General features: G+C 44.4%; 1 long non-coding RNA gene across 2 annotated transcripts; it reads left to right on the top strand.

The window, feature by feature from the left end:
• Positions 1–8,274: 8,274 nt before the first annotated feature.
• On the top strand, positions 8,275–10,280 carry LOC120671769. Of its 2 annotated transcripts, none has more exons than XR_005673868.1 (5): positions 8,275–8,711; positions 8,797–8,995; positions 9,083–9,246; positions 9,318–9,537; positions 9,707–10,280. It is a non-coding gene; the product is annotated as an uncharacterized LOC120671769 (long non-coding RNA). The 2 variants fall into 2 exon arrangements; XR_005673862.1 differs by having other exon boundaries at positions 9,635–10,280.
• Positions 10,281–10,706: the final 426 nt, after the last annotated feature.

The raw sequence follows: 10,706 nt of genomic DNA, 5'->3' as shown, positions 1-10,706 counted from the left end.
CATTTGTCGCCTTCCATTACAGCAACTCCAAAGTGGTGCCAAGTTTCTTCAATCCATTTTGACAATCTGGGTACAACAACTTACGGTGGTCCTCTAACATCTTCTGGAACTTCAACCTCTCTGTTTCACTACCACAGTCTGCATGCACATTGTGCAATGCCTGCCCCAGATCGTCACTGGGATCATTTTCTGCTACATCTACTTCGGGCTCTTCCATGGGAATATCGTCATCGAATGCACCGATTCCAGCATTCCTGGGAAAGTGGTCGTCAAAATCTTCTTCTTCATTGTCTTCCATGGTAACCCCCTGTTCTCCGTGCTTCGTCCAACAAACATACTTCTCCATGAAACCATTTGCGAAAATGTGGCTGTGTAGGATTCTTGAAGATGAGTAATCCTTGTTATTATTGCAATGAACACACGGGCAGCACATAAAACCATTCTGCTTGTTTGCCTCAGCCACAGAAAAAAAATAATGTAGGCCATCAATGAATTCTTTCGAACGTCGATCAGCATTGTATATCCATTGCCGGTCCATCTGCATTTTAAAGAAATCGATTTGAATTCTTTACATGTATCGAATAAATAAAATATATCAAACCTAAATTAAACTAAATGTAACATAACATGAATAATTAAAAGATCTGCAATATCCATCATACATCTTGATTAATTAAAAGGAGTACTTAATCCATTACATAACTTAACAAAGGAGTACTCAACATGAAACTTAAAAATTCGGACAATAACACATAGGTTTTCAACCGTCCTTGCGTTCGAACGCAGAATGCTCTAACGGATTTCTTGCTGGTGCAGAAGAAGATGGCGGAGCTGAAACCTCCAAGTTTTGTGGTGACGAACCATAATGCCGCACTAAATCCTCAAGATCAAACGGAGGTTCCTCGCCCCTTGCCATGCATTCTCTATATTCTTTTTCCAAATAACGGAGCGCTGCACTATGAAAATCACTAGGTTTTTTGGACCGACGACCTACTCCACTTGTGCCCTTCTCTCCAGAAGGACAACAATCACCCCCACCGCCGCCACTCCCTCCAGCTGCTGAAGCCATATTTTACTGGAAAATACCTTTATTTTCCACAAAACTATAAATTCTTACCATTACAATGCAAATATTATTTACTATTACAATTACAATGATCAGATTAATAACTCTTGCAAATAACAATGAAATTATATAAAAAATATACAAGTAATCCATCACTAGAGTGTGAGCATGAACGAATGCATCACTAGAGTGTCAAAATAATCCATTCATAATACAAAAAATTCTAATATACTCATTTCATTAATTCATTCATGAATACAAAAATCAACTATCCACAATATGGTCATATATACAAGTACATCGCATGAAGTGTCTACACTCATTCTAAAAATTTCTACTATCCACATACTCATCTAAATCTAAAAGAAAATCACACCTACAAATGCAATCTAAATGTCCAAGAAATGAGCTAGCTACACATTTTCTCTATTTCTAAAGTATGAAATGAGCTATACAAGCCAAGGAAGAAGAGAAAAACAAGCCCCAAACCTTTAGCGCCGATGGATGGACGGGAGAACCAAAGATCTTCACAAATGTGGTGAAGAAATGAGCAAGAACTCCCCTCTCCCGAGCCAAGAATAGCAAGAACAAGTGAGCTGAATGGCTCGGGCGGGGGGAGAGGGAAGGGGATAAGGGGGCCAAGGAGTTTTGTCCCGGTTGGAGACACCAACCGGGGCAAAAGGGGGGCCTTTTATCCCGGTTGGTGGCTCCAACCGGGACAAAAGGCTCCTGTCACCCATGGCCTGGCTAGCCGTTGGACCCGGGACAAAAGCCACCTATTGTCCCGGGCCTAAAGGCTGTCAGGACAAATGGCCTGGAACAAAGGCCTGTTCTGTAGTAGTGAGTACTTTAGCCTTGTTTCAAATTTGATTCTTCAGACAATAGGCATTTTGAGTAGGCCAAGAACATTCTCCAACATTTTTTTAGGAATGAATATAAATATTGTTCATATCAGTCACATCTTAGTTTGCAATTGATTGAAATGCATTTACAATTGATTGAAATTTGATAAAGCTTGTTGCCCCACGTATCTAGGACTTTTCCATCAGCTTGCATGCACAATAATTGTTTTGCTATCACATTCTCATAAATGTTATACAAATGAAGCCTACAAATGAAGCCCAGATGCTAGAGCCCGAGGAATCATCGGACGATGATGGATACTCTTCTGGTGGTTTTTTAACCCCAGATGAATATCAACCAAGCCCACCGAGGCATCGTCAACGCCTAGAGGAAGAAGTCCCTGAATACGATCTTTCCGCAGAAGTATAACTAATTTTGTAATGTTTTTGTTATATGCATCATTTGATCATATATGAAGATAACAAATGCATATATTATTTGCTCTATAGCACGATGTCGAATCCCTAGCGCAATCCCCACGGCGACAACGCAGAGTTATTAGCCAAGTTGCAGATGACGTCGTTGTCTCTGCCCCACCACCTTCGAGTACTGCAACTTCGACTAGTAAGACGAAATGTAAACATGGGCAACGAAGTGAATCAAATCCCTACAGTGTGTCTTGTAGTGGAAGAGGTTAGTCCCAGAGGCAAGCCATTATTATCAGAAGGGATATGGGCTAGATTTCGGAATGTGTGTGGAGCCATTGCCAGGGACCAACTACAGACCTGGATCACCACTAATGATTGGAAGAAGGTGCCTGATTCGATAAAGGAGTCTATGTGGGCTGCACTCAAAGCATGCTTTAGGTTCCCAGAAGGTAAACCGAAGGAAGATGCAAAGAAATTTGCGATGATCACCCTAAGGACAGCTTTTAGGAACTTCCGGCATACTCTCCATAAAGATTATGCCAAGAAAGGGTTGAGTCCTAAAATCAAATTCGGGAAGATTCCTGATGCAATGTGGGAAGAGTTCAAACTGATGAAAAATACAGAAGAGGCAAAAACTTTGAGTGAAAAGATGACCGAGAAGGCTCAAAAGTCCGCCGAGAATCCCCATCACTTGGGTGCTGGTGGCTACGATGGCAAGATCCCTCACTGGAGGAGAGAGGAAGAAGAACAAAGGAAAGCAGGTTTACCAGATCTGTTTGAAGGCATTTCTGAACGTGCTAAGTACTGGTGCCTAGCTCGACGACCAAGGTGCATAGAGGGCAAGGTTGTATTTGAGAACCCGAACACTACGGAAATTTATGAAAGATTGGTACAGATCATTGATGCGGAAAAACAAGGTCTTTTCCATCCTGACAGGGAGAAAGGTCAACCAACCGCTGCGATTGGCACCGCAGAGCACTCTGGACATGTTCGAGGGGTTTCATCATCGTTGCCCTGAAAACAAGCATTTCCCAATGACCCCGGCTATAGGAAGCGTGACCATTATAAGAAAGACCTTGAAGAAAAGATGAGAGCAATCGCAAAAGAAGAATTCTCTCAATTATTGGCTAGCCAGCAGGGGTCCTTAGTGCCAAATACGGCACAAGCTAACCAAGACATGATGGTTCTCCAATCTGGATTGATTGCTCCGAGCAGTGTTGGGTCCACGACACAACATAGGTATCCGGTTGATGACATACAAGTGGATACACCTTGCACGCTGGTTGTGCCATACGGAAGGAAACTAAATAAGTTTCGAGAAGTCGCAAACTGCCATGGCGGTAACAGGTCACGTGTTTCCAGGGCCACCTGCTCCAGAATACGCCTGGGTACAAGTCATTAAGGTGATGGACTCTACATGTGAGTTAGACATCGCTACTGATGACGGGATTGAGATTCTTGGAGATGCGATCAATCAATACGTTCAGTGGCATCGACGAGATATCATTTTGCAAGGTTGTACGAGCCAAGAACTACAACCCCGACTAGAGGCAAATATAGAACACGCAGCGCTGTCCCCTGTCCCGGAAGAAAACAATCGCGAGAATGATCAAACAACACCTGCAGGCAATGATGGAGTAGATGATTTTCCACATCATGATCTGACACCACCAGAAGCTAACATTGAGACCGAGCACCCCGTCTTGCCATCACTGAAGTCACCAGCCAAGATCACAAAAATGCCACCAAAGATGCCAGAAATACCTCGTATGATCAATACATATGGAAAGGCAGCATCTGCAGATGTTGATAAGTTTCTAAGGACAATGAATAAGATGCCTTCATCTTCCAAAAATAAGGAAAAGGAGCCTCTACAACACGAAATTGATATTAGGGATCTTTTCTCACATGGAGTTGAAATATGCCCAGAAAATTATGAGCATGGCAAGCCATTCTTGCCTCACGTGGATTTACAGTTGAAACCGTGGGAATTGGTAAAGTTTCATGGCTAGATCATGAAGGCGATGAAACATGGGATCAAGGCAATCACCGCGATGGTCCCACCTTCTGTTTTCAACAACCCAAGACAGCATCAAATAGTCAATGATTTTGAGGACTTACATAGACTTTACCGTCGGCGACATATGGACGTCAATCTCATTACTGTGTTTTGCATGTAAGTCTGACATCTATCTTTGTGTGTGTGTGTGTGTGTGTGTGTGTGTGTGTGTGTGTGTGTGTGTGTGTGTATGCGAATTTAGATTAATGCATGCTGCCTGACATGTACGTTCGACGTCTATCTTTGTAGGATGCAATGGTAGGAGGAAGAGAAGACACAAAGGCACAAGGTCGTGTACCTTGACCCTGCGTGAATTCACAAGACCGAGCACAGCTTGAAATTGACCAAAAAGGTAAAAGCACAACTAAAAACTGTGAAGACCAAGAAGGCAAAAGATGAGATCAAAGAAGAGGCGCACAAAAAAGAAAGGCGCAAGGTATCCGTCGACATTACCAAAGTGATGCTAAAGAGGGTTGATAAGGATTGGATCATGGCTCCATATGGATTTGAGTAAGTTTGCTTTAATTGCCATATAATATGTGGTAATTAATGTTAATATAGCATATAATAAATGATGTTGTTATTATGCAGCAACCATTGGATTGCTATAGTGATTACGCCCAAGATCGGAAGAGCAGTGGTCCTAGACTCAGCCAACTATGACAAAAAACGATATAGGGAGTTCATAGGCATTTTACAAAAGTAAGATATTTCTTGACATTCCAAATCCATGCATATTTATTTTGTTAATAATTTATGTGTTCCTAAGTTACCTTATTACTTATTACTATATGTCAGCGCGTACCGCCTCTACGTCATGAAAGGCGGGCCACATCCACTGGACAGGGACGAAATTATGAACATACGATATCATTTCCATGTAAGAAAACAACACTTCATCTTTATTGGTTATATAATTACGCACTCCTAATATATAATTTTTTATGAAGTGCCACAAGCAACGTCCTGGCTCAGTGCTATGTGGCTACTACGTGTGCGAGTTCCTTAGAAACAGTGGGAGGTACCGGAGAAACCCCGAAGACCTAAGTCATATATATTCTACTATATAGTAATAACATGATTTAACCTGGCACATGAACAAACGACATCTTACTATTTTTTCAGATGCCTACCATCCCTACGACCAACAGAAAACTGGACGACAAAGACATTGACAATATTTGCGCTGACTTGGCAAGGTTCATCCATCGCGAGATTTGTCATGTGGCAGGCGAATACTTTGACCACGGTGGGGTGCTGGCTTTGGATGAGCACAACAATATTAGCAACTGGACAAAGGACAATTAATGGTTGTTTATCTTCAAATAATTTGTGTAAATATTATTGTAAACATGATGGATGCTTGTTAGTAAATACTATTTTCTTGGAAACATTAGTCATTTTAATTGATGCACCAACGTACAGTCATATCTGACTAGAAATATTAACTTTAAATTAATGCGAAATAAATTTAAATTAATAAAAATAAAATTATAATAATACATGAAATCTGTTTGTTAAAAGTATTGTGCTAGCGGGCAACATAAGCCACCCGCCACCATAGATTGAAATTTTGCTGGCGGTTGGTTATGTAACCCGCCACCACAGATTTAAATTGTGCTGGCGGGTTTCTTAAGAGGCCCGCCAGTACAGATGCAATCTGTGCTGGCGGGTGAGGTGCCCACCAGCACAGATTTCCATTTGTGCTGGTGTTGGTGTTTTACCGCTAAGCCCACCGAGGGATACCCCGAGGTGGTAGATTGTAGGCAGGGACTCGCCAAGATTAGAACACGATGGTGCAAGGAACACAAAGATTTAGATAGGTTCAGGCCGCCGGAGCGTAATACCCTACGTCCTGTGTGGTTGTTTGTATTGCCTTAGGGATTGATGATTGTATCATGTCGGGTGCTTTGGAGGGGTCCCTGCCCGCCCTTATATAGTCCGGGGGGACAAGGTTACATGGAAAGTCCTAGCCGAACACTAATAGAGTCCTACTCCAATAGGGTCGGGTAGTTTCCTATGCATGTCAGCTAGTCCTACACCTAATCGGGTAGTTACAAAAGGGGTAAGGCACATCCATGCACTATCCTTACTCTAGAATATTTTACGCCTATAAGCAATCCCGCTGCCCCGGGTCTGACAAGCCCCCGAGCTCTTCGTAGTCGAGTCCTGCAGGCGTCGAGTACTTCTGAAGACGTTCGCCGAGTGCTTCGAGTGCTCTTGGAATCCTGCAGTATTTCATCAAGCGCTTCTAGTAGTCTTCCGAGTACTTCATTGACTGCATCGAGGCTTTGAGGTGCTCAAGCCCCGAATCCTCTTTTACATGGTGCGCGATAAACTCGCGCTCCATATGGAGTAGCCCCGAGCCTAAGGTTGAGTCGTAGAATCAGGCTGAGGATCAAAAAATCTTCCAAACCTTGTAGTTGCCATTTGAGAAAAATATGCCATTTGTGTGCCATATTCTGCAGCCCCCGAGCCTTGAATCTAAATCCCAAAATTTGGAATTAAGGATCAAAGTCGTGGTATATAAAAATAAGCTTAACTGGCGCGTGCCCTTTCAGCTTCAGAAAATAACAAGAATGCCATTGACTGGGTTATTTAACCAATCGTCAAAACCTAGGGTTTCATCTTCTCATTTAGTCAGAGCTGCCGCCATCCTCATATCCTCGACTCGTCAGTTTCCAGATCCATACTCCAAACACTTTTGCCTCCACCAGCAAACCTCCTAGCCCCAAGAATGTCTCCGAAGAAAGCAGCAAGCAAGACGAAGGGGGCACAGGCTGATCCAGTGGAGTCGGCGGAGGGAGAGGCATGGAAACCTAGTAAGTGTACTGATTTCCATCTTCATGGATTGGTGAAAGAGAGTCTGTTGCAACCGCGCAAAAAAATTAATTGGCGTAGGGCCATAGGAGATGTTCCACCACGGGAAGAACCCCAGGAAATCGTTGCTTTTCTTTCCTTTGTCTTGCGCGGATTCGCGATTCCTGCTTCTGATTTCTTCTGCGGCCTTCTGCATTACTGGGGAGTTCAGGTCCACCACCTGACCCCTAATTCCATCCTTCATATTTCCATCTTTGTCCACCTTTGTGAGGCATATCTGGGGATTGAGCCCCACTTTAATCTATTTCGCCATCTTTTCCACCTGAAGCCCCAACCCAGAAGTTCTTCCATAGACACAATAGGTGGAGTCGGGCTACAATTGCGCCAAGGATTAGGAAAGAAGTATATCCTCTACAAGCTATCCGGGAAAGTAATCGACTGGAAGGATTTCTGGTTTTCTGTCGAAAACCAAGCACCAGCGCTCCCAGCCAGAACTCCCGGACCCCTAGTCCCAAAATCTTGTTGGAATGCGAAGGTGGAGGATCTTGCACAAGTGAATCAACTGCTAGACATAATCAACCATTTGAAGAAAATGAAGATCACTGGTGCTTCAGTGGTCGGAATTTGGGCGATGAGAAGGATACAGCCGCTGCAGAAGCGAGCGAATCTGGGATACGATTATACTGGCGAAGATGACCCTTCTCGCCTTGATTCCAAGAAAATCTCCAAAATAGACGCCCTGCGCCTTGTGAGTCGGGTACTCGATGGGGTAGAAGCAAGACCGGTTCTGGGAGAAGACTTCCGGCACGGAAGTCGACCTCGAGAGGTAGAGTAAAGTAGTCGATTTGACTGAATAGCGAGTACTTTATCTCCTATAGATCTTTAAATTCTAGCTTAATGTGAAGATTAACCATAATAATTATCAAAGCAAGCCTCCTCTTCCTGAAGTTGTGCCTGCTGCGCAAGCTAGCCCAAGTCTGCATCATCCCCTTTGCTGTCTACTTTAATCATTACCATGCTCAAAAGTAGTTACTGATAAGAGTTTTCTTTGAACTTTCTGCAGCTCCATCGGGAGGGGGAGATGATGGTGATGAGTAGGTGCCACCTGTTCAGGAGAATGTCCCTCCACCCAGTCCTACCGTGAGTGCGGCAGAAATGCATAAGCGTAAGGCAGCCACCACCAAAGGAAGTAACAGGCATGTATGGTGAAAAGTGTAACACTTTCAATTGTGGAAAAGCATATCCACTTCTTAGTGTCAATTTTGCTTGCTCTCCTTAGCCCCCGGCCAGAAAAGCATGGACGGGAATCGTCACCGCCCTCCACAGCTAGTCCTTCTCTGTCAAGGCCATCATCACCAGCGGGTACTATTGGTGCCACTACCCAGCAAGTTGATGTGCTGGCGAAGCCCAAGGTCAAGGAGCCGAGTGCTGCAGGGGTGATTCCGCCCCTAAAAGTGCTGAGACCTAAGAAGCTCCCCATAAAGAAGTCGACCAGGTAAATGTTGTTTAATTGATGAATTTTGCTTTGATGTTGCCATGCGATTGATTCCTTGCTGAATGAGACTTATGCTTGTAAGCAGCAAAGCAGTCGATCTTGGGTTGGGTGGTCTTGGGCAACCTGGCCCTGCCCCAACCCCCGGCCGAAGACTTCAGAAACCACGCCTGGAGCTGCCTCAGGCCAATCTGCAGGATCCGCGGAGGTGGCCCCCGAAGCTGAATCAGAGAAGCAGAAGGGGATTGAGGCTGCTGCCCCACCCGTGGGTGCGGATTCCCTGCCAGGTGATTTGTAATTTCCTTTATCCGGTTTCAATTCTTCCTTGACTTCGCGAATTTGGTCCAATCCTTGAGTTTAAGAACATTCTGCAGCTCCAGGAGAGGATAAGGACACCAGCATCATCCTCCATGATTCCACTGTGCTTCCATAAGTCGAGCAAGCGGTTCTTGGAAAACAACAAGAGTTGCTAATGCTACCGGCCAAAGAAGCGACATCTTATAAGGAGGAAATACTCAAGAGCCAACAATTTCTAAGTGTAAGTATTAGATCAACTTATACTTATCTTATCGAGTGGTTTATTGGGCTAATTCGTTTCTTTTGGTATAGGAAATTGCCGAACAAGCTGTCGCTAGAGCTCAAGGACTCCTCCAAGCTGGAGAAGATCTACAATTATCCACAGACCAAGGACTTCAATTCCAAGAAATTGCAGATCTTCGAGGAGAGATGGAGAGAGTGAAGGCAGAGAGTGCTGGGCAGATTGATCGCCTGCAAGGGAAGAACAAGACTCTGCAGGAGAAAAATAAGAATTTGGCGAAGAGTCACAAAGGTTAGTCTCTTCTAACACTACTCCTTGTAGTCGAGAAGTAGTCGAAGGTTTGCTTCATCATCTGCATTGGTACTTATTTCGTCTTTTGTTCATACAGAACTCAAAAATTTGTTAGTAACAAAAGAAGATCTGGTGACTGAGTTGATGAATCTTGTGTACCGTCACACAGATGAAGTGGAGAAGCTGTCCAAGATCCAGGCTAACAGCGACACTTGTCGATTGCATGCAAAAGATCAAGGACTTGGCAGCTGAAAGGGATTCCCAGGCTAAGGAACTAGCCGACATCAAGATAGCAACGCAGGCGGTAGTCGACATGGTGGATCCAATCGAAGATGGAGCTGCTGGAGAAAAGTCTTTGATGGAGCGACTACATGGCGCCCCCCAGAAGATTGCCAGCTATCTGTCAGAGACCTCCAAGCAATATATGGCGCATGTCTTGGGGTTGGTGAGGTCCTACTGGCCTGTGGCGAACTTAACTCCACTTGGCGATGGGCTAGCAGCAGGTTGCTCAAAGGAGCAATTTGCTCAATATGTCGAAGAAGTTAAGCCCATTGCTGACAAAGTTGTAGATAGTTTGGAGCAGCCAGCAGAGGGTGAAGCTTGAACTTGTTTTTGTCCTATGTATGAATTGTGCTACTCGTGACCCGTGAATGTTTGTAAAAGTTACTTTGCCTTTGTGTCTGCGATCACTTTATGTCACTCCCTGTGCTCTGTCCAACTTTCTTGTTGTCGCATAGTGTAAAGACAGTGTCTCTGTTGCACATGTGAATACCTTTGTTTGTTGTATCATGGGTGACCAGTAGACTTGGCTCAACCGTCTATAAGTAGGACTATCCCGGCCCTTTGAGGCATTGCGACCGAACCATGGCTCAAGTAAAGGCTTTCTTCGAGTGGCAGGCTCGCCCTCCAAATAAATTGAGTAGGTTACCAAGCCAGTGGTGCTAGAAGAAAACTTGCAAGCGACGAGGGATCTCTGTGTAGATGAAACTTCTGCCTCCACCCCCTCTAAGCTATTCATCCAGGGGATGTCGGAACAGCGACCTTAGTGGTGGGCAGGTTTTAGTGATTACCGGCAGACTGGCGGCGTCATACTCTTCACTAGTCTTTCGTGTAGTTACTGAAATCCTGGACTGTCTGGGTCCTGAGCTGGTAGAAGGTTCCTCGCATGG

Source organism: Panicum virgatum, chromosome 2K (genome assembly GCF_016808335.1).
Source record: "Panicum virgatum strain AP13 chromosome 2K, P.virgatum_v5, whole genome shotgun sequence".
Classification (NCBI taxonomy): Eukaryota; Viridiplantae; Streptophyta; class Magnoliopsida; order Poales; family Poaceae; genus Panicum; species Panicum virgatum.
This window is presented reverse-complemented; position numbering and strand designations above follow the sequence as displayed.